Source organism: Zootoca vivipara, chromosome 6 (genome assembly GCF_965207765.1).
Source record: "Zootoca vivipara chromosome 6, rZooViv2.hap1.1, whole genome shotgun sequence".
NCBI lineage: Eukaryota > Metazoa > Chordata > Lepidosauria > Squamata > Lacertidae > Zootoca > Zootoca vivipara.
The window spans coordinates 94,517,875-94,543,245 of NC_142589.1; positions in this window are offsets into that span (position 1 = coordinate 94,517,875).

The following is a 25,371-nucleotide window of genomic DNA, read 5'->3' on the forward strand; positions in this document are numbered from 1 at the left end:
CTCTGAGTATATTTCAGTCGTACCTTGGATCCTGAACGACTTGCGACTCGAACGTTTTGGCTCCCGAACGTCACAAACCCGGAAGTGAGTGTTCCGGTTTGCGGACATTCTTTGGAAGCCGAATGTCCGACATGGCTTCCGATGGGCTGCAGGAGCTTCCTGTAGCCCATCGGAAGCTGTGCCTTGGTCGTCAAACGTTTTCGGAAGTCAAACGGACTTTCGGAAGTCAAGGGAAGTAATAGTACCACTGTATTCTGCTCTGGTCAGACCTCACCTGGAGTACTGTGTCCAGTTCTGGGCACCACAGTTCAAGAAGGATACTGACAAGCTGGAACGTGTCCAGAGGAGGGCAACCAAAATGGTCAAAGGCCTGGAAACGATGCCTTATGAGGAACGGCTTAGGGAGCTGGAGAAGAGAAGGTTAAGGGGTGATATGATAGCCATGTTCAAATATATGAAAGGATGTCATATGGAGGAGGGAGAAAGATTGTTTTCTGCTGCTCCAGAGAAGCGGACACGGAGCAATGGATTCAAACTACAAGAAAGAAGATTCCACCTAAACATTAGGAAGAACTTCCTGACAGTAAGAGCTGTTCGGCAGTGGAATTTGCTACCAAGGAGTGTGGTGGAGTCTCCTTCTTGGGAGGTCTTTAAGCAGAGGCTTGACAGCCATCTGTCAAGAATGTTTTGATGGTGTTTCCTGCTTGGCAGGGGGTTGGACTGGATGGCCCTTGTGGTCTCTTCCAACTCTATGATTCTATGATATGATTCTATGATTCCGTTCAGCAACCAAGGTACGACTGTAAAAGGACAATTCTGTTTTGCCTTGGCCAGGCCACACCTGCAAGACTGTGTCCAGTTCTGGGCACCACAATTTAAGAAAGATGTTGACAAGCTGGAACATGTGTAGAAGAGCGAATGTGGGATAATCAAGGGGTCTAGAAACCAAGCCTGATGAGGATTGGTTGAAGGAGTTGGGTATGTTTAGCCTGGAATAGAGGAGACGGAGAGGATATAGGAGAGCCACCTTCCATTATATCAAGGGCTTCCACATGGAAGAAGAAGCAAGTTTTTTTCTCTTGCTCCGGAGGGTAGGACTTGAACCCATGGCTTCAAGTTACAAGAGAGGAGATTCCGACTCAACATCAGGAATAACGTTCTAACATACCATCTCAGGACTATTTAATTGCTCATCTTCTAACATTGTGTATGCCATCAAATGCCAACAGTGCCCTTCAGCTCTCTATGTTGGACAAACAGGCCAAACCCTACGCCAAAGGATAAATGGACATAAATCTGACATCAGGAACCACAAGACAGAGAAACCAGTAGGAGAACACTTCAATCTCCCAGGACATTCTATACAAGATCTCAAAGCAGCTGTTTTATTACAGAAAAATTTCAGGAACAGACTGGAAAGAGAAGTTGCTGAATTGGAACTCATTTCCAAGCTTAAAACCATGGAGCCACCTGGGATGAACAAAGACATTGGATTCTTATCTCATTATGCATGATCAAGCTTTCTTTAGCGCCTCAGCCCTTGCTTTCCCCCCGCAGGACCAATTGCAGTCATCATCAGTCGTTAACAGCCATCTACAGGTTTACCACTCCCATCAGCCCATCACCCATTCCCACCCATTCCCCCCACCCTCTGTATATACATAAGGGTCTGACACTTCTGTTTCTAGTGTATCTGAAGAAGTGTGCATGCACACGAAAGCTCATACCAAAATAAAAACTTAGTTGGTCTTTAAGGTGCTACTGAAGGAATTTTTAAAATTTATTTATTTTTATATTTTTATTTAACGTTCTGATGGTAAGAGCTGTTTGACAGTGGAACAAACTCCCTTGGTAGGTGGTGGGCTCTCCTTCCTTGGAGGTTTTTAAGCAGAGGTTTGATGGCCATCCGCCAGGAACATCATCCCAGTTTCTAGGAATTGCTGATCTCCAACTCGTAGACTTCCCACAGGGATCTGGCCAACCGCTGTGAGGACAGAATGATGGATCAGATACTGTGTCTTTGGCCTGATCCAGTCATCTTGCCTTCTCTTCTTGGTGCATCTAGCTGAGAACTTGCCTGCTAGGTCTTCTGCCTGCACAGTCAGCACTCATATTGTTAATATTGGTAAATAAAGGTAATGTTTACATGAATTGCTCCATCCACTTTCCCCTCTGGATTGTGGCATTCTTTGCAATGCTAGAGAAGAAATGCGAGGGAATCTTTGGTCCAACCAGTTGAAACTTCCTGTTCCTCCTGCCTGGAGCAGCCTTCCTTTTGCATGTGATAGAAGGTGGCAGTGACCTCACCTGTGCAGGTAACAAAAGGATGAGTCACACAGCACGCCTCTCTCTTTTTGACTCCCTTCTTCGTTTGACCAGCTTCTAGCTAGGACTGCTCTGCTAGCTCTCAGCTAGCGGAAGCACTGGGATTATTCCCCAGTATGGGATAGATCCACATGTGTATATCTGTTACTAAGTCTGCCTTCAGGAATCCAACTGTGAACTGATGTGAGCAAACTTCTTTTATTGACTTTGAATAAGATTGTGGCATCTTTATTCTTTTCAGAGGGATTCAAGGGAACTTACCAGGAGCGTACAATTCAATCTGAGACAGACTGAATTGTGTAACAGTGGGAGGCTCACACGAGCCTGCAACCAGCTATCTGCTGTGCATATAAAAAGGGGGAATGTAACACTGCTGCATAAAGGAACTTGCTAGCACAAGTTAGGAAGGATATTAATAAACAATGTAGAAGAAGAAGAAGAGTAGAAGAAGAGTTTGGATTTGATATCCCGCTTTATCACTACCCGAAGGAGTCTCAAAGCGGCTAACAATCTCCTTTCCCTTCCTCCCCCACAACAGACACTCTGTGAGGTGAGTGGGGCTGAGAGACTTCAAAGAAGTGTGACTAGCCCAAGGTCACCCAGCAGCTGCATGTGGAGGAGCGGAGACGCGAACCCGGTTCCCCGGATTACGAGTCTACCGCTCTTAACCACTACACCACACTGGCTCTCCAATGTATCCTCTCCTGCCACCCTGAACATTCCCACGAAGATTCCCTGCCACCGTACTCTAACTATTGCACAACACAGCCATCCTTCTGTAGTGCAATGTCCTAGTTCTTACCACTGATTTGTACACAAGGAATATTCCTCCGAATGGCTGCAGACCAACAGTTCTGCCCATCAGTACATCACATCACTCGGCCATGAGTAATGTTCGTACCAGGTACCGCTCGGGCCAACTATGCCAAGAGAATGTCTCAAGAAGACCATTAACGGTTCTCTTTCCCCCACTCTTGGCTGTTTGTTTTCACTTAGGGCTAACATCATTGACGTTGAGCTAACATCTGCTCAATATTTGACGGGGAATCCACTGACCCTGTCAGCCACATCTCAGCCAGACATCCCTGTGTTCTTAAACCTCAGCATAAATCTTTGGTCTGATCCCGAGTCTCTGCCATCAAACTCCTCCTAATGAGGCTGGTTGTGGGCTGCCAAGATTCATGGGGGTGGGGGGAGGAGGAGGCTGGCTTTGGAGAGTCAGTTCTGGGCATGGCGAAGTTGCTTTCTGCTCACTCCGGCTTCTCCTGGCAGTTATAGGAAGGCCTTGAAGAAGCGTTGGGCAAAGAGAGCCCCCCCCTCCCACATACCTTCCAACATTTCTCTGATGTGATGTCCTATTCAATTATTATTATTTATTATTATTATTATTATCTTGAGAGTCCCATGGACTGCTAGAAGATCAAACCTATCCATTCTTAAGGAAATCAGCCCTGAGTGCTCCCTGGAAGGACAGATCGTGAAGCTGAGGCTCCAATACTTTGGCCACCTCATGAGAAGAGAAGACTCCCTGGAAAAGACCCTGATGTTGGGAAAGATTGAGGGCACTAGGAGAAGGGGACGGCAGAGGACGAGATGGTTGGACAGTGTTCTCGAAGGTACGAACATGAGTCTGACCAAACTGCGGGAGGCAGTGCAAGACAGGAGTGCCTGGCGTGCTATGGTCCATGGGGTCACGAAGAGTCGGACACGACTAAACGACTAAACAACAACAATTATTATTATTATTATACCCCACCAACAATATATGTCTGGGTTGCCCCAGACATATATAAAACATATATAAAAACAGAATGTAACATAAAACATTAAAAAAATAAACGGTCCCTATACAGGGCTTAAGATTGCCGGAAGAAATATCAACAACCTCAGATATGCAGATGACACAACCTTGATGGCAGAAAGTGAGGAGGAATTAAAGAACCTTTTAATGAGGGTGAAAGAGGAGAGCGCAAAATATGGTCTGAAGCTCAACATCAAAAAACCCAAGATCATGGCCACTGGTCCCATCACCTCCTGGCAAATAGAAGGAGAAGAAATGGAGGCAGTGAGAGATTTTACTTTCTTGGGCTCCTTGATTACTGCAGATGGTGACAGAAGTCACGAAATTAAAAGACGCCTGCTTCTTGGGAGAAAAGCAATGACAAACCTAGACAGCATCTTAAAAAGCAGAGACATCACCTTGCCGACAAAGGTCCGTATAGTTAAAGCTATGGTTTCCCCAGTAGTGATGTATGGAAGTGAGAGCTGGACCATAAAGAATGCTGATCGCCGAAGAATTGATGCTTTTGAATTATGGTGCTGGAGGAGACTCTTGAGAGTCCCATGGACTGCAAGAAGATCAAACCTATCCATTCTGAAGGAAATCAGCCCTGAGTGCTCCCTGGAAGGACAGATCCTGAAGCTGAGGCTCCAAGACTTTGGCCACCTCATGAGAAGAGAAGACTCCCTGGAAAAGACCCTGATGTTGGGAAAGATGGAGGGCACTAGGAGAAGGGGACGACAGAGGACGAGATGGTTGGACAGTGTTCTCGAAGCTACGAACATGAGTCTGACCAAACTTTGGGAGGCAGTGCAAGACAGGAGTGACTGGCGTGCTATGGTCCATGGGGTCACGAAGAGTCGGACACGACTGAACGACTAAACAACAACAACATACAGGGCTGCCTTCAGAGGTCTTCTAAAGATGGCATTTCCTTGGGGTGGGCCTTGGTGTATTTTTAATACAGTTGTACCTTGGCTACAGAATGCCTTGGGAGCTGAACATTCCGGCTCCCAAATGATCGAAAACCGGAAGTGAGTGTTATGGGGTTTTTTGGATGGCGAACGTCTGGTGCGGCTTCTGCTATTGTTTCCAGCGCGCCTGCGCAACCGGGAACCAGTCGGAACCCGCACCTTGGTTTCTGAACTTTTCAGAAGTCGGACGAACTTCCGGAACGGATTCTGTTCAGCTTCCGAGGTACGTATGTATTCTGTTGTTTTTAATAATTTGTTGGGAGCCACCCAGAGTGGCTGGGGAAACCCAGGGTGTAAATAATAAATTATTATTATTATTACAACTCCAATAACTTTCTGATGAAAACAGGGACATCCTACCATACGTTCCAACATTTCTCCCATGAAAATAGGAACGTCCTGAGCAGGGCCAGATTTAGGTTTGATGCGGCCCTCAGCTATTGAAGGTACCGCACCGGGGCCCTTTCTATGTCCAGCTGTCCTTTGTCAACAACAAATTGCCACTCTTTTTCGTCTTGAATATATGCTATATGGTCATTTATGGACCTAACAGGTATCTAAAGCCATTTATTCAACACAAAAAACAGTGACAATTTGCTCTTGACAAAGGACAGCTGGACATATTAAAGGCCCCATTACCTTCAGTAGCTTAGGGCCTCACCAAACCTAAATCTGGCCCTGGTTTCGAGTGTTTATGTGTTGTCAAGAAATTCAATTAATAGCACTTAAAAACAAACAAACAAACAAACATGGGCCATTGACCTGATCCCAGCAGGTTTCTTCAGAGGATTCTTCTTAGATGACGCTTACGGTCCCTTCCAACTGTACAGTTCTATGATTCTATCTTTGGTTTTGAACACCAGAAGAGCCCGGTTGGGTCAGAGCAGAGGCCCACCTTAGACACAGAAGAGAATAGCTCTAGAAACCACACTTTGCGGACCTTGCTCAACATTGCCGTTTGGACCTCCTGGAGATGCAATTGTAGGAATGTTCAGGGAGGCAAGAGAGGATATATATATTTATTAATACCCTTCCTAACTTGCGATAGCAAGTTCTATAACTTAGCAGAGTTTTAACATTCCCCTTTAAATGCACAGTGGGTAGCTGGTGGCAGGCTTGTTTAAGCAATTCTGGGCTGCATCAATAGGAGTATAGCATCTAGATCAAGGGAAGTAATAGTACCACTGTATTCTGCTCTGGTCAGACCTCACCTGGAGTACTGTGTCCAGTTCTGGGCACCACAGTTCAAGAAGGAGACTGACAAGCTGGAACGTGTCCAGAAGAGGGCAACCAAAATGGTCAAAGGCCTGGAAACGATGCCTTATGAGGAACGGCTTAGGGAGCTGGGTATGTTTAGCCTGGAGAAGAGAAGGTTAAGGGGTGATATGATAGCCATGTTCAAATATATAAAAGGATGTCATATAGAGGAGGGAGAAAGGTTGTTTTCTGCTGCTCCAGAGAAGCGGACACGGAGCAATGGATTCAAACTACAAGAAAGAAGATTCCACCTAAACATTAGAAAGAACTTCCTGCCAGTAAGAGCTGTTCGGCAGTGGAATTTGCTACCAAGGAGTGTGGTGGAGTCTCCTTCTTTGGAGGTCTTTAAGCAGAGGCTTGACAGCCATATGTCAAGAATGCTTTGATGGTGTTTCCTGCTCGGCAGAGGGTTGGACTGGATGGCCCTTGTGGTCTCTTTCAACTCTATGATTCTATGATTAAGCCTCTCAATATTAGATTCCTGGTAAGTTCCCATATACCCCTCTTAAAAGAATAAACACCCCACAATCTTATTTAAGATATATAAAAGTAGTTTACTCACATCATCATCAGTTCACAGATGGATCCCTGAAGGCAGACTTAGTTACGAAAGTATATACATGTGAGTCTATCCCAGGCTTCCTCAACCTCAGCCCTCCACATGTTTTTGGCCTACAACTCCCATGATCCCTAGCTAGCAGGACCAGTGGTCAGGGATGATGGGAATTGTAGTCTCAAAACATCTGGAAGGCCGAGGTTGAGGAAGCCTGGTCTATCCCATATGGAGATAGTCCCTTTGTCCTCTGTTGGCCAACTGAGCATCTCTAGTGAAAAAGCTGCTCCAACCACAAAAGAAGTCAAAGAGAGAGAGATGGCTGTGTGCCTTGTGCTTTTGTTACCTGCACAGGTAAGGTCATGCCAACCTCTAGTCACATGCAAGAGGAAGGATGCTCCAGGCCAGGAGGAAACAGGAAGTTTTCGACTGGCTGGTCCAAACATCCTCTTGCATGTCCACTCTAGGAAAAGAATGAATGTTGTACTTGACTGCTACTTATGTATCACATCCCACAGCAAGGAGGTAGCAAGAATGTTCCTTCTTATGTGGTGGACCTGCAAAAGGGTAAAATAGTATTGGGAAATAATCCATAATGAATTGAAAAAAATGTTTAAAAGTATCCCCCCCCAAAAAAACCCCCAGAGAGTCCTTTCTGTTGGGGATAATTCAGACAAAAATTCCCAGGTGTCAAAAAAGGTTATTTATGTATGTTGCTACTGAGGCCGGTGTTTTGTTAGCCCCCCAAATGGGAAATGAGCGAAGTCCCGACTAAAGAAGATTGTCAACTTAAACTGATGGAATATGGGACTTAACATATGGAGTAAGAGAACAAGAAGAACATATGTTTAGAGAAGACTGGGAAATGTTTATTGAATATATTGGGGGGGGGGGATTGTGTACACTTGAAAACGTTTCTTCAGTAGCACCTTAAAGACCAACTAGACCAGGGGTGTCAAACTCAAATTCATCGGGGGCCGCATCAGCAGTTTGGTCACCCTCAAAGGGCCGGTTGTATCTGTATCTAATAATTGTCACTGATTTATTACCCGCTGGCTGGGGCGCTTGGCGGGCCACATTACGAGGTCTGGCGGGCCGGATTTGGCCCGCGGGCCTTGAGTTTGACACCCGTGAACTAGACTAAACAACAACAACAAAGTTTTTATTTTGGTATGAGCTTTCGTGTGCATGCACACTTCTTCAGATACACTGGAAACAGAAGTGTCAGACCCTTATATATATATATACAGAGGGTGGTGGGGGTGGGTGGGAATGGGTGATGGGCTGATGGGAGTGGTAAACCTGTGGATGGCTGTTAACGGCTGCTGATGGCTGCAATTAGTCCTGGGAGGAAAAGGCAAGGGCTGAGGCGCTAAAGAAAGCTTGATCATGCACAATGAGATAAGAATCCGATGTCTCTATTCATCCCAGGTGGCTCCATGGTTTTAAGCTTGGTAATGAGTTAGTGTATCTGAAGAAGTGTGCATGCACACGAAAGCTCATACCAAAATAAAAACTTAGTTGGTCTTTAAGGTGCTACTGAAGGAATTTTTTTATTTTGCTTCGACTCAGACCAACACGGCTACCTACCTGTAACTTGAAAACGTTGGCAGCAATAAGATAAATTCAACAGTGTAAGTAAGTTTTGATGGTTGTAATAATGGAATACTGAATGGTTTAGTTTATATAAAATATGCAGGGATTCATGGCATGCAAAGTCAACCATGGAAAGAGAAGAAGGGAAGTCATTGATATTTTAAGGATGTTTAAATGAGTATTCTGCATTGTAACACAGAAAATTTAATAAAAATTATATAAAACTACAACAACATTGCCATTTGCCAAGCAAGCGAGGTCTTTGGTGCAAAATATGATAAAACGAGCAAACATTCAAATATGAATTCTTACAGGCAATCTGTTGTAATTAGTGATGGGTTCCCCCCTCCCCCGCTTTTGCTGCTGCTGTTCCAGTCCAGCCTTTGATGTGGATGAGGAATGCTTATAAAATTGGAAGTATTCATTTGCCTCTGCCCCTGTTTTGTTTTTGGGCAATATTTTTTCATTTCTGTACTCCAGCTCTCCTTTTGTTCCCTGTGCCTTTCCAAAATATGCACCCGAATGAAATCTGTGCAAAAATATGATCTGCAGGGTTAGTCCTACTCAGAGTAGGACCAGAACAGGTGTGACTCATCCTGGCCCGTTGTTCATTTCAATGAGTGCAGTTTGAATAAAGCTGAGGTGGAGGCAATCCTAAGTAAATAAATGAATGTGGGATAGGAGAGTGAGGGGGGGGGGTTATTAAAAGTGGGAAATGCCAGGAGGAAGAGAAAAGAAAGAGGGAGGGAGGGAATTATCTATAATTTCCCCCATCTATGGGGAGGGGGAGGGGGAGGGGGAGGAAGGAAGGAAGGAAATTATAGATGGAAGGGGGGAGGAAGGAAAGAAGGAAGGAAGGAAGGAAGGAAGGAAGGAAGGAAGGAAGGAAGGAAGGAAGGAAGGAAGGAAGGAAGGAAGGAAATTATAGAAGGGAGGAAGGGGGGAATTATAGGTGAAAGGGGGAAGGAGGGAGGGAGGGAGGGAGGGAGGGAGGGAGGGAAGGAAGGAAGGAAGGAAGGAAGGAAGGAAGGAAGGAAGGAAGGAAGGAAGGAAGGAAATTATAGATGGAAGGGGGAGGAAGGAAAGAAGGAAGGAAGGAAGGAAGGAAGGAAGGAAGGAAGGAAGGAAGGAAGGAAGGAAGGAAAGAAAGAAAGAAAGAAGGAAGGAAGGAAGAAAGAAGGAAGGAAGGAAATTATAGATGGGAGGGAGGGGGGAATTATAGGTGAAAGGGGGAAGGAAAGAAGGAAGGAAGGAAGGAAGGAAGGAAGGAAGGAAGGAAGGAAGGAAATTATACTGTAGATGGAAGGTGGAGGAAGGGAGGGAGGGAAGGGGGGAGGAAATTATAGATCATGGAAGGGACTGGAGGGAGGGAGTAAGAAACATGAAGGATGGATGAAAGGGAAAGGAAAGAACAGGTGAAGGACACAGGAAAAAATAAAAAAGAAGAGAAGGAAACTGGATCAAAAAAAGAGGGAGGGAGGGAAGGAAGGAAGGAAGGAAGGAAGGAAGGAAGGAAGGAAGGAAGGGGAGAAAGAAAAGAGAAAGCAGAAAACAACAAAAAGAAAGAAAGGGAGGGGGAAAGAAAGAAAGAAAGAAAGAAAGAAAGAAAGAAAGAAAGAAAGAAAGAAAGAAAGAAAGAGGATTTTCTTTCTCCTCAATCCAGCCTAGTGGTCATTTTCTCTTTCCCAAACCCCAAGCATAGAAACCAGGTCTATTTCCCACGTTTCCTGAGAAGTTGCCCCTCTCTCTCCTGGAAGGTTCTCAGGCCAGCCAAGGAGCAGAACAGAAGGCACACACACACACACACACACGGCCATGTGCCAATCCTTGTCCCAAAGCGAGCCTGCCAGCGGCTTGGCACAGAAGACGCCTCGCCCAATCTTGCCCAAGCCGCTGCGGTGCTTTCTCCCTCCCTAGGGATAAGGGAGAAGAAGTCAATATAGTTTTCGAGAAGTGCCCCCCCCCAACTCTCTTCCCTCCCCTCCCCGCACTTTTCAGAGAGGGGAAGAGGAAGAAAGGTTAAATGTGAGCTGCTATCGATTTCTCTTTTCTCTCCCCCCCCACCTCCCCACTCCCTCCAACCCCTGGAGCCAGCCTGGAGGACAGATTGCAGTCCAAACTGACCAACTGACCACAGAGGGGACATCAGAGACCAATGCTCAGATGCTGAGCCAATGGCTACCCACACGAGGCCCGTTGCTTGGCAACCTGGCTTTGTGGGGAAAGGGGGCTGGGGGGAGAGAGAGAGAGAGAGAGAGAGAGAGAGAGAGAGAGAGAGAGAGAGAGAGATGGATTTTTTCCCCCGAATGCGCCAGCCGTGCCGGATCAATTCGGCAACACAGGCTACAGTGACCAAACAGAGTCGTTTTTGCTCGGAGCACCTATCGATCTCACCCAGCTATGGGCATTGAATGGGGTTTAATAAGCCCCGAGTAAGCAGGAACAAGCGTCTAAGTGATAGCCCAGAAGTCAAACATCAACTCCTATTGTCTCCCCTTTCCCCTTTCCCCCTTCTTTCGTTCTCCTTTCCTCTTTTTTTATTTTTATTTTAATTGCTGTAGGATCTGCAACGAAAGAGGAAGCGATAAAACGCATTGACAAGGAGGGGGAATGTAACGAAGCAGTCACAAATCACACGGCCATCATACATGGGTTTTATATCTAAAAAAGAGAAAACAACCCCAAACGAACCTGGGGGGTTAAAAAGCAGGCAGGCCGTTAATCCCCAGCGGGTGTGCCACTTGTGGGATCTATTGGGTCATTAAATGATGGAGCCCAGAGGACTCTGGTGATGAAGAGGAGAAAGAAAGAAGATTCCACCTCAACATTAGGAAGAACTTCCTGACAGTAAGAGCTGTTCAGCAGTGGAATTTGCTGCCAAGGAGTGTGGTGGAGTCTCCTTCTTTGGAGGTCTTTAAGCAGAGGCTTGACAGCCATATGTCAAGAATGCTTTGATGGTGTTTCCTGCTTGGCACGGGGTTAGACTGGATGGCCCTTGTGGTCTCTTCCAACTCTATCATTCTATGATTCTAGGAGTTTGCTTGCTGCATCTCTGAATGAGTTGCTGATCTGGCTGTGCACTGCGGGATGTAACATAAGTAGTCAAGGACAACACTTCCTGTTTGCCCAGAGTGGACACACAGGGGGATGTTGCCCCAGCCAGGAGGACTTCCTGTCACACCTGGTCTGGAGCCTCCTCCCCCTGCGTGTGACCAGGTAGATGGGCGTGACCCTGGCAGACCTTATAAAAGGGCTAGTCATGCAGCCGTCTTCCTCTCATTCCTTCTTTTTCCGCCTTATTTCATCTTGAAGCTTTTCTGCTTTCTGCTGGCTCTCAGCCAGCAGCACATGGGCTCAAATCCCCATATGGGATGAAACCACTATGAGCTAAAGCCTGCCTTCGGGGAACCTACTGTGAACTGAATGTAAGTAAACTTCTTGTTATACTTTTAAAAGAAGACTGTTGTGTCTTTATTCTTTTTAGGAGGGAGAAAAGAAGAATTTACCAAGATCAGGTAAAGATAAAGGTAAAGGACCCCCGGGCGGTTAAGTCCAGTCAAAGGCGACTCTGGGGTTGCGGCGCTCATCTTGCTTTCAGGCCAAGGGAGCCGGCATTTGTGCGCAGGCAGCTTTCCGGGTCAAGTGGCCAGCAGGACTAAACCGCTTCTGGTGCAACAGGACACCGTAGCGGAAAACAGAGCGCACGGAAACGCCGTTTACCTTCCCGCCACAGCGGTACCTATTTATCTACTTGCCCTGGCATGCTTTCGAACTGCTAGATTGGCTGGAGCCGGGGCAGAGCAACGGGAGCTCACCCTGCCGCTGGGATTCAAACTGCCGACCTTCTGATCGGCAAGCCCAAGAGGCTCAGTGGTTTAGACCACAGCGCCACCCGTCCCTATGCAAACTGTGACGCAACATTGCAAGGGCCCTGTCAGAAGGCGTCTCATCTCAAGCACAACACTTCATTTCACAAACAAGAATTAGGAGGTAGTTGCTGAAAATGACATGAGCGAGCTTTTTCTATGCGGGGGGGGGGGGGGGAGGAATGGAATTAAAAAGACAAGCTTCCATCTCTGGAAGATACCGGTTGAATTCCTTCGTTGTTCTCCCTGCTTTTCAAAGCCGTATCAGAACGCTTTTCTGTTTAATCTTTATTACTCAGGAGGCTGTGAGATTGAGGCAGGATGCATTGGGGGTGGGTGGGGCAGGGAAGAATAACAATCAAATCAATATCAGGGTATGATTTTACTCTCTACAGGGGCCTAGGCACCAATATACTGTCTATCCTCCCCCCCTTCTATTAAAGAGATAGCATCAATTTTAAGCCTGAACTCTGTTAATTACCAGAGTTTGTGGGTAACACACTTCATTATGAAAGAGGAGAGTGTGTGTTTTTTATATAAAAAAAAACGACAAGCGTCACTGTTTTTATTTTAAAATACAAATCCACCCCCCAAAATCTTATTTCTGCCATTTTAAATCTAAGTTATGGGGTGATGTGGGGACCCTATTAGACACAGGTTGGATGGCCACCTGTCAGCGATTCTTTAGCCGAGTTTCCTGCATTTCATGTGGTTGGACTAGAATAATGATCATAATAAATAATAATGTTATTATTTATACCCTGCCCGTCTTGCTCGGATTCCCCAGCCACTCTGGGCGGCTCCCAACAGAATAAAAAGCAGAATGAAACATCAAACATTGAAAACTTCCCTAAACAAGGTCAGCATCAACACTTTGAATGGTGCTTGGAAATGTCCTGGGAGATAATGTAGGTCTTTCAGGACTGGTGTTATATGGTCTCGGTGGCCGCTCCCAGTCACCAGTCTAGTTGTCACATTCTGGATTAGTTGCGGTTTCCGGATCACATTCAAAGGTAGCCCCAAGTAGTCCGAGCGGGAGATAACCAGAGCATGCACCACTCTGGCCAGACAGTCTGCGTTCAGGGAGGGTCTCATCCTGCATACCAGATGGAGCTGGTAGACAGCTGCCCTGGACACAGAATTGACCTGCGCCTCCATGGACAGCTGTGAGTCCAAAATGACTCCCAGACTGCGCACCTGGTCCTTCAGGGGCACAGTCGCCCCATTCAGGACCAGGGATAACACCCACCCACCCACCATGTTAAGTTCTCTCTCTTTCAGCTCCTGCCCCCTTTTAAGGAAGGGCAGCTGCTGCTTTCCCACCCCCCAAAAAAACTCCACCCGTGACCCCCCACCTTGAGTCATCGGTTGCATGAGTTTGGGATTTCAACGCAGGCAACGGCCAAATCAATTAATCAATCATAATCGAGATTCCAAGGTGCAGTCATAATTAATTTTCAAGACCTGATTGATCATGTCATGTTTCCTGCCCCCCCTTCCCTCCCCCTCTGTGTATTTGCAGGAGCTGGGATGATGAAGTGGTGTTTTCGAAGGGAGCCATTTCCTCTCGTCGAACCTTCCCTTGGCTGCCCCTACCCCCTGCTCCTTCTGCAGGAGAGGAGGTGGGGAAGGGGCCAAAATCACCAATCTGGTGAAAAAGTTTAATTTTAAAAAAGCATAGCAATACAAAGCTGACATCTTCAGCTTTGCAATGTTTGCAGAGAACGACCGAAATGTAATAGCCCCACTTTGTTCTGCCTTGGTGAGACCACATGTGGAATACTGTAAGGTTGCTACTAATCTTACTGTACACTTGTGAAACATGGACCACTTGTAAACACCACCTCCAACTCCTTGAAAGATTTCATCGACAGTGTCTCCGAAAAAATTTACGTATCGCTTGGGAAGACAGGGGAACTAATATCAGTGTACTGGAAGAAGCAAAGATCTCCAGTGTTGAAGCGATGATTCTTCAACATCAACTTCGTTGGACTGGTCATGTTGTGCGGATGCCTGATGATCGTCTTCCAAAGCAACTCCTCTATTCTGAACGTAAAAATGGAAAGTGTAATGCTGGTGGTCAACAAAAGAGGTTTAAAGACTGTCTCAAGGCAAATCTTTAAAAATTGTGGTATGAACACTGACAACTGCGGTGTCTTTCAGGACAGGCAACTGGCAGCTGACAACACTGACAACAATAGTACCACTGTATTCTGCTCTGGTCAGACCTCACCTGGAGTACTGTGTCCAGTTCTGGGCACCACAGTTCAAGAAGGAGACTGACAAGCTGGAACGTGTCCAGAAGAGGGCAACCAAAATGGTCAAAGGCCTGGAAACTATGCCTTATGAGGAACGCCTTAGGGAGCTGGGTATGTTTAGCCTGGAGAAGAGAAGGTTAAGGGGTGATATGATAGCCATGTTCAAATATATAAAAGGATGTCTTATAGAGGAGGGTGAAAGGTTGTTTTCTGCTGCTCCAGAGAAGCGGACACGGAGCAATGGATTCAAACTTCAAGAAAGAAGATTCCACCTAAACATTAGGAAGAACTTCCTGACAGTAAGAGCTGTTCGGCAGTGGAATTTGCTGCCAAGGAGTGTGGTGGAGTCTCCTTCTTTGGAGGTCTTTAAGCAGAGGCTTGACAGGCATATGTCAGGAATGCTTTGATGGTGTTTCCTGCTTGGCAGGGGTTTGGACTGGATGGCCCTTGTGGTCTCTTCCAACTCTATGATTCTATGATTCTAAGGGCAGCCATATATTACGCTACTGATGCCGACTAGCCATGATGGCTATATTTTGCCTCCAATGTCAGAAGTGATATGACCACTGAATGTCAGTTGCTGGGAGAGGTAAGGTTGCACTCAGGTCGCGCTGGGCGGCTCCCCAGAAAATGCATCGAGTTGTCCACTGCGAGAACAGGCTGCCGGACTCGATGGGCCCCCTATGGCTGGATCCAGCCGTGCTTTTCTGATGTTCTTCTGTTCTTTCAACACACACACACACACACACACACACACACACACCATGCTTCCTGTCCTTCCCCGCTGGCCCCGCGATGCAAGACTGCAGGAGCAGCTCATGCTGGCAACAACAACAACAAAAAAACCCCGATTGAGGCAAAATGGTTGATCAATAAGCGTATTGAGCACCTCTTCAAGCTACACTGCTTTTTGCGGATTCAGAACAGGACTCGTGTTGCAGACTCAAAGATGCCCCCTAAGGCCCAATCAAAAGCCAGCAACAACGGGGGGCCTGCACAGAGCACAGCGGGGGCCCTATTCTCTGGAAGGAGAGCCCAGCAGCTCGACATCCCAGATAGGACTCGGGCGTCTGGCTTTCCATCGTGGACCAGCTTTCCCCTGGAAGTCTCCTACCAAGTCGTATGAGGAGCATCCCCAGCAATACTCAGAGATGTCAGGGTATAAGATGATGCTATGGCCCTCCCCTAAAATACGGTAGTAGTAGTAGTAATAATAATATTTATACCCTGCCCATCTGGCTGGGTTCCCCCAGCCACTCTGGGTGGCTCCCAACAGAATATTAAAAACACGATAAAACATCAAACATTGAAAACTTCCCAATACAGGGCTGCCTTCAGATGTCTTCTAAAAGTCAGGTAGTCGTTTATTTCCTTGACATCTGACGGGAGGGCGTTCCACAGGGCGGGTGCCACCACCCAGAAGGCCCTCTGCCTGGTTCCCTGTAGCTTTGCTTCTCGCAGGGAGGGAGCTGCCAGAAGGCCCTCGGAGCTGGACCTCAGTGTCCGGGCAGAACGATGGGGGTGGAGACGCTTCTTCAGGGATACTGGGCTGAGGCCGTTTAGGGCTTAAAGGTCAGCACCAACCCTTTGAATTGTGCTTGGAAACGACCTGGGTTGTAGTTTCCGGGTCACCTTCAAAGTGGGAGATAACCAGAGCATGCACCACTCTGGAGAGACAGTCTGTGGACAGGGTGGGTCTCATCCTGCGTACCAGATGGAGCTGGGAGACAGCTGCCCTGGACACAGAATGGACTTGCGCCTCCATGGACAGCAGGGAGTCTAGAAGGAAATATTCCAGTCCTCATAGTCCCGAATAGACTGTTGGTTTTAAATCTGAATATGCATTCTGCTGATTGTATTGGTTTTAAACAGGACAATGCCTTATACTGATGACTTGGGTGAAGGAATCTGCAGAAGACAGAATCCGAGTTCAAGGTGACCTGAACATTTTGGAGAGCTGGGCCAAAACTTAAAATGAATTTCCTTAGGGACAACTGTAAGGTTCTGCACTTGGGCAGGACGAACCAGATACAGAAATATAAATATAAAGATGGGGCACACCTGGCTTAGTTTAGGGTTACCAAATGTTCTCTTTTTCCAGGAAGCACCCTCTTTTTCATAGGTAGAGTCGCCCTAGTGATCCATAGGTAAAGGTAAAGGGCCCCCTGACCATTAGGTCCAGTCGTGACCCACTCTGGGGTTGCGGCGCTCATCTGGCTTTATCGGCTGAGGGAGCCAGCGTACAGCTTCCGGGTCATGTGGCCAGCATGACTAAGCCGCTTCTGGCGAACCAGAGCCGCGCATGGAAACGCCGTTTACCTTCCCACCGAAGCGGTACCTATTTATCTACTTGCACTTTGAGGTGCTTTCGAACTGTAGAAGTTGGCAAATGTGTCCGCTTCAAAATATGGCAAATATGCTAGTACATGTGAAAAGGATCTAGGGGGGAGGGGGGTCTTCGTGGACCACGAGCTGAACATGAGTCAACAGTGTGATGCAGCAGCAAAAAAACAACAACCCGCTAATGCCAGTCTAGGCTGCATCAACAGAAGTAAAGGTAAAGGGACCCCTGACCGTTAGGTCCAGCCGCGAACGACTGTGGGGTTGCAGCGCTCATCTGGCTTTATCGCCGTTCACCTTCCCGCCGGAGTGGTACCTATTTATCTACTTGCACTTTGACGTGCTTTCGAACTGCTAGGTTGGCAGGAGATCAACAGAAGTATTCTGTCCAAATCAAGGGAAGTCACAGTATTGCTCTATTTTGCCTTGGTCAAAGCACCCCTGGAGAACTGGGTCCAATTCTGGGCACCACGATTTAAGGAGGATATTGACAAGCTGGAATATGTGCAGAAGAGGACAACTAAGATGATCAAGGGTCTGGAAACCAAGCCTTATGAGGAATGGTTGAAGGAGCTGGGTGCCAGATGAAGAGGCCTGTGGCGGCCACACATATGCCTCAGACCTGACGTTCTAGAAGAATAGGATAATGATGGCACTGAAACAAAGGTTTCAAGGGGGGGGGAGAGGAACCACGTGGCTTAAAGGGCTTTCTGGCAGATTCATTCACCACAATTGAATAAAGGAGGCTGCTTTGAAGTGTGCCAATAACTGTAATTGGCCGTCCCCGTTCGAACAGCTTGTGGGGCAGGGGAGGGAACGAGGGGGCTGAGAGTGGAAAGGGGAAAGGAGCCTCTGATAGCCACCTGAGTTATATTTAGGATGACAAGAATAAAGGCAGCTCCAGGCTCTAAGTAGCCAGTAAGTGTGAAATTGATCCAGCAATTATTGTAAATATAGAGTGGGATTCTTTTTTTTTGAGGTTTTACAGGGAATCTAAGTGCTGTCAAAGACCAGGCGGTTTTAAGGAGGTCGGGGTGGGGGGGAAAGGAGGGGGGGAATCCAAACCCCATATCTGCACAGGGTCCCTTTCAACAGAGATGTGCTCTCCACCAGCACCAAAAAAAATTGTGAATTGCTCCAGATTATACAGATAAATTGAAGGGGAATAGAGAGAACCAGGCAAAACCGTTTCCCCCTGATGTGAGCGAGGTGTTGGGGGTGAAGAGGGCTGTCCACAAGAGGGTCACGCCCCATGGCAGGCAGCCCCGAGTCGGGGATGGAAAATTCCCTTTCATAATTAATAAATGAAGAATATTGCTATTCATTAACGCGGCTGCAAAGGAAGTATTGATCTCTGTCCGGCTGCTGTTTTGTGCGTGTCTGTGCGTGTGCATACACAGAAAGGGGGCATGAGAGCGACAGTTTAATGCAGCCCCCCCATCTTCCCACCGCCCCCCAAAATGGCCTCTCCAAGGAAAACTCTGAAAGGCCAAAAGAATGCAACAAAATTGGTTAAAAAATTTTGCGGAGTGGGGCTTGGAATATGGAGGGAAGGGGACGGTGCAATTTAAAGCAGGGAGGGTGGCATAACGGGAGAATCACAGTCCCATCTCGTTCCGTTCCCATTTGAATATTTGATTAATAATAGATTACAGCAAGCGTCAAGAAAAGCTCCCGCTGCCAGTCATTTTTTTTTTTAAGCAGGCGAAAAGTCAGGAAATGAGAAAGCACAGCATCACAGGGCAGTTTGCATTATTAAAACATAAAAATACATACCATAATACTAAAACAATAACATTAACCTCGCTCTTGCACACACAGTTTGAAAGGCCATAGATTGTGTGTGTGTGTGTGTGTGTGCGTGTGTTTGAAAACTGCAGCACAAAATTCAGAGAAGAAAGCCAAATGATTTATTTTATTTTTGTTTATTCATTCACTGTGTTTCCAGACACCTCCATCCCTTATTTTATTTGTTTTTTTATCTTATATTTTGGAAATGTACATCCAGGTGTTTTTTCCCCTTTAATTTTTTGGGGGGCTCCCAAGAGAATGGGGCCCTAAGCTAGGGCTTGTTTAGCATATACATAAATCTGGCACTGGTCAAATAGAAAGGTCTTTGGCACTGAAAGGGATCAAGACCTGCACCCTCGTGAGGAAGAAATGATAGGCCCTGTACAGTTACTCTCCCATTTCAAGAGACAGCCAGGGCCGGATTTAGGTTTGATGCGGCCCTCAGCTCCTGGAGGTACCGTAATGAGGCCCTTTATATGTCCAGCTGCCCTTTGTCAACAACAAATTGCCACTGTTTTTTGTGTTGAATATATGCTATATGGTCATTTATGGACCAAATAGGTACCGTATCTAAAAAGGTAAAGGTAAAGGGACCCCTGACCATTAAGTCCAGTTGCGAACGACTCTGGGTTTGCGGCGCTCATTTCATTTTACTGGCCAAGGGAGCAGGCATACAGCTTCTGGGTCATGTGGCCAGCATGACTAAGAAGCTTCTGGCGAACCAGAGCAGCGCACGGAAATGTCGTTTACCTTCCCACCAGAGCGGTCCCTATTTATCTACTTGCACTTTGGCGTGTTTTTGAAGTGCTAGGTTGGCAGGAGCAGGGACCAAGCAACGGGAGGTCACCCCGTCACGGGGATTCGAATCGCCGACCTTCCAATCGGCAAGCCCTAGGCTCTGTGGTTTAGACCACAGCGCCACCCGCGTCCCTTAATACATATCTAACCAGTGATGTTTTAGCGAGCAGGCTGTCAGGCAGGGCCCATGACTAACATCCTAGGAGCCTACACAACACAAAACACTGTTGCTGCGTGTAGGTTTTATTTTATTTGTTTTTTATCTTATATTTTGGAAATGTGCATCCAGGTTTCCCTTTATTTATTCATTTTGGGGGGGGGGCAAGAGAGTGGGGCCCTAAGCTAGAGCTTTGTTCAGCTTATGCGTAAATCTGGCACCGAGAATCATACAAAATGCATTGTGCTGAATGATACGCAGCCATGTGAATATTATGCCAAACTTGTCTACAGAAATGCAAAAAACAACAACACCCAGAAACAACCTAGGGGAAATGCAAATGAATTTTCAATTTTTTAAAAAAGGCCAAAATCTGATATTGGAAACAGAGAGAACAGAAGGCAATAGGTGCACAACCTGGGAGTCATTTTGGACTCACAGCTGTCCATGGAGGCACAGGTCAATTCTGTGTCCAGGGCAGCTGTTTATCAGCTCCATCTGGTACGCAGGCTGAGACCCTACCTGCCCGCAGACTGTCTGGCCAGAGTGGTGCATGCTCTGGTTATCTCCCGCTTAGACTACTGCAATGCGCTCTACGTGGGGCTACCTTGGAAGGTGACCCGGAAACTACAACTAACCCAGAATGCGGCAGCTAGACTGGTGACTGGGAGTGGCCGCCGAGACCAAATAACACCGGTCCTGAAAGACCTACATTGGCTCCCAGGACGTTTCCGAGCACAATTAAAAGTGTTGGTGTTGACCTTTAAAGCCCTAAATGGCCTCGGTCCGGTATACCTGAAGGAGCGTCTCCACCCCCATCGTTCTGCCCGGACACTGAGGTCCAGCGCCGAGGGTCTTCTGGCGGTTCCCTCGCTACGAGAAGCCAAGTTACAGGGAACCAGGCAGAGGGCCTTCTCGGTAGTGGCACCCGCCCTGTGGAACGCCCTCCCACCAGAGGTCAAAGAAAACAACAATTACCAGACCTTTAGAAGGCATCTCAAGGCAGCCCTGTTTAGGGAAGCTTTTAATGTTTGATTTCTGTATTTTAATGTTTTGTTGGAAGCCGCCCAGAGTTATTATTATTATGTGAGAAACGAGAAAATGAATTTGATAAGATTTGCCCATCCCAACTTCCCCCACCATCTGTAGCGGACCCTCCTCTCCCCTCTGGAGTGAACACTCTCTCTGTGCCACCCCCACCCCCCCCCACTTTCACCGGACAGCCTCTCTCCAGCAGATCTGTGTAGATCAATGCAAAATTAATTAGAGTAATCAACTCGGCTGCGCCGCGGAGATCATACGCGCAGGCTTTTCGGTGACTAATTGGTGATAACTGACAGCTTGCATCCCAAGTGTCTTAGAGGTATTAACGCTCCCCCCCCGCCCCCCACTTTCCCAGATTAATTACCTTTTCCCACCATCAGCCCCTTAGCTGTGGGGCAGTAGGGAGACTACGATTGCCATTCAGAGGGACTTTGCTGAGCATGATTGAGGAAGGGGGGAGGGAGGCTATTCTGTTGTTGCATTTGAGCCCGATGTGTGTGTGTGTGTGTTTGTGTTTGTGTGTGTGTGTGTGTGTGTGTGTGTGTGAATCAAGATTAATCTTTTAAAGGGGGAGGGAGGTGACTTTCGCACACATTCAAATCCAAGAAATTACCCATTGCTGTTCGAAGTGTTATTGGGTTGCAAACAGCAAACCCTGGCCCTACTCAGAGCAGCCCCCGTCTAAATTAATGAGCCTAAGTTAGCGAAGTTCATTGATTTCCATGGGTCTACTCTGAGTATTACTAATGTTGGATACAGCCCCATAAAACACTGCGCGTGCATCTCTCTCTAGAATATTTTTCTTTCTTTAAAAAAAAAATCAATTTTAATTAAGAATACAGACCGCTCTTGTGTCTTGTTTCAGATACGTAATACAGTAATACATGCGCTGTTCTTACTGGGTTGCATCCTGCTCAGAGTAGACCCATTGAGATTGCATATATGAAACCCACTTCAAAAGACAGCTATGGAAACCGATTCAAATCCAGTTCAGAGCATATCTGGGAAACCCAGCCAGATGGGCGGGGTATAAATAATAAATTATTATTATGATTATTATCTGTACCCAGCTAAATTCTATACTCAGAGTAGACCTATTGAAAATAATGGAGCTATGCCAGTCATGGCCTTTAATTTGAGCGGATCTTCTAATGTTGAGGGCAACCCAATATGTACCCTCCCTGCTCACAGCCTTTCCATCTTTGGGGTGATGTGCAGATTGATCCTGATAATAATAATAATAATAATAATAATAATAATAATAATAATAATAGATATCAGATAGTTGTTTATTTCCTTGACATCTGATGGGAGGGCGTTCCACAGGGCGGGTGCCACCACCGAGAAGGCCCTCTGCCTGGTTCCCTGTAACCTTGCTTCTTGCAGGGTGGGGACCGCCAGAAGGCCCTCGGAGCCTGCCACAATTCAAGCCAGGTGACTCCAACTGCAACTGCTTTGGTGAGATTAGAGCTGTCCAAGGTCCTGTATATGCTATCTACTCTATTCCGAATTCTGTATTTTAGAATTTCTGGTTTTTTGGAAGCCGCCCAGAGTGGCTGGGGGAACCCGGCCAGATGGGCGGGGTATAAATAATAAATTATTATTATTATTATTATTATTATTATTATTATTATTATTATTAGAATGGAAAGCGTAATGCTGGTGGTCAACAAAAGAGGTTTAAAGACTGTCTCAAGGCAAATCTAAAAAAATGTAGTATAAACACCTACAACTGGGGAACACTGGCCTGCGAGTGCTCCAGTTGGAGAACAGCCTTTACGAAAAGTGTTATGGGCTTTGACAACACTCGAACTCAGGCTGAAAGGGAGAAATGTGCTAAGAGGAAGGTGCGCTTGGCAAACCCTCATCGGGATCAACTCCCTCCCGGAAACCTACCAGTATGTCCCCACTGTGGAAGGACGTGTGGATCCAGAATTGGCCTCCACAGCCACTTAAGGACTCATTGTTAAAACTGTTTATGGAAGACAATATTACTCGACTACGAGTGATCGCCAAAGAAGAAAGATACTATCTGCTCCAGCTCCCCACAGAGAAAACCTCTTTGGTAGTTGCCTTAACAGGGATCCTCGGAGCTTTGCAAGGTCCTTCGTAGGCTCTGAGACATCTGACTGGATGTGTGCCCCTGCTTCTCCTGTGTGCTGCAAGTACCCACCACAGAACTGCGCAATCCGCTGGCATGCCCAGGGCACAGACTCCTCCAGAATATGCGGTCTGCCCCACAGCGCTGGCCATCGCTGGGTTTCCCCTGCTCTGAAAGTGAATGCTTAGGGGTGAGAAAGTAGAGTATGCCTCCCTTAGGGGTTCAGAGAAACAAATAAGCAGTTACCACTTGCCATCTCTCTGCCTTGCCAACCTCAAAGGTTGTCGTGAGCATAAAATGTGTCCTAGAATCATAGAATCATAGATTTGGAAGAGACCACAAGGGCCATCCAGTCCAACCCCCTGCCGAGCAGGAAACACCATCAAAGCATTCCTGACAGATGGCTGTCAAGCCTCTGCTTAAACACCTCCAAAGAAGGAGACTCCACCACACTCCTTGGCAGCAAATTCCACTGTCAAACAGCTCTTACTGTTAGGAAGTTCTTCCCAATGTTTAGGTGGAATCTTCTTTCTTGTAGCTTGAATCCGTTGCTCCGTGTCCACTTCTCTGGAGCAGCAGAAAACAATCTTTCTCCCTCCTCTATATGACATCCTTTTATATATTTGAACATGGCTATCAGATCACCCCTTAACCTTCTCTTCTCCAGGCTAAACATACCCAGCTCCCTAAGCCGTTCCTCATAAGGCATCGTTTCCAGGCCTTTGACCATTTTGGTTGCCCTCTTCTGGACACATTCCAGCTTGTCAGTATCCTTCTTGAACTGTGGTGCCCAGAACTGGACACAGTACTCCAGGTGAGGTCTGACCAGAGCAGAATACAGTGGTACTATTACTTATTACTTATTGTTCTGTGCCGTTCTATGGAAGCACGAAATCCAAACACAATAATGAATAAGGAGGGGCAGGGACTGTCTTAAGTGCAGAGACAGTACAAGTGTTTGGATTACTCCCCCTCCCTCCTACACATTATTTAGTGTTTTCCTCTATTGTTTGTTATTGGAGGTTGTTGTTGTTTAGTCATGTCCGACTCTTCGTGACCCCATGGACCAGAGCACGCCAGGCACTCCTGTCTTCCACTGCCTCCCACAGTTTGGTCAGATTCATGTTGGTGGCTTCGAGAACACTATCCAACCACCTTGTCCTCTGTCGTCCCCTGTCGTCCCCCTCTGTCGTCCATCTCGCCCTCTGTTGTCCTCTTCTCCTAGTGCCCTCCATCTTTCCCAACATCAGGGTCTTTTCCAGGGAGTCTTCTCTTCTCATGAGGTGGCCAAAGTATTGGAGCCTCAGCTTCACGATCTGCCCTTCCAGTGAGCACCCAGGGCTGATTTCCTTCAGAATGGATAGGTTTGATCTTCTTGCAGTCCATGGGACTCTCAAGAGTCTCCTCCAGCACCAGAATTCAAAAGCATCAATTCTTCGGCAACCAGCCTTCTTTATGGTCCAGCTCTCACTTCCATACATCACTACTGGGAAAACCATAGCTTTAACTATACGGACCTTTGTCGGCAAGGGGATGTCTCTGCTTTTTCAGATGCTGTCTAGGTTTGTCATTGCTTTTCTCCCAAGAAGCAGGTGTCTTTTAATTTCGTGACTAAATATCTCCATAATTGTCTAGCGAGCTAGCTAAGTGCAATCGAGCCATTGTCACAGACTTGAATGGCTGGTGATGCCGTAATGATGGCAGCAGGAGAAAGAGGGAGCTCAGTGCTGGTTAGAGGGGCCCTTGGTTGGAGTGTTGGGCCAAGAGGCAGTGTGGTGCAGTGAGCAGATCAAGGCGAGATCTGGGTTCAGCCACACACACACACACACACACACACACACACACACACACACACCACTGAGCCATGCAGCCCTGTGAGTGGCTGTGGGCCACTCGCTAATCTCTCAGCCTAGCCTTCCTCACAGGGTTGTTGTGAAGATAAAAAGGGAGGGATGTGTGCATTGCTCTGTGTTACTTGGGAAAACAAGGGGATCCAGCCAGGATTTAATATCATTTATTTCCAGAAAAATACACGGTTGTTGCCGGGCTGGCAGTGGCAACTGAAGTCCTATTTGTCCAGCTTGACAACATTTCAGCCTTCAGGTATATATAATAATAGTAATAATAATAGTAATAGTAATAGTAATAATAATAATAATAATAATAATAATAATAATAATAATTTATTTATACCCCACCCATCTGGATTTCCCCAGTCACTCTGGGCGGCTCCCAACAGAATATTAAAAACACGATAAAATATCAAACATTTAAAAACTTCCCAATACAGGGCTGCCTTCAGATGTCTTCTAAAAGTCAGATAGTTGCTTATTTCCTTGACATCTGATGGGAGGGTGTTCCACAGGGAGGGTGCCACCACCGAGAAGGCCCTCTGCCTAGTTCCCTGTAACCTCACTTTTCACATTGAGGGAACTGCCAGAAGGCCCTGGGGAGATGGACCCCAGTGTCCGGGGTGGAGACACTCCTTCAGGGCCAAGGCCATTTAGGGCTTTCAAGGTCAGCACCAACAC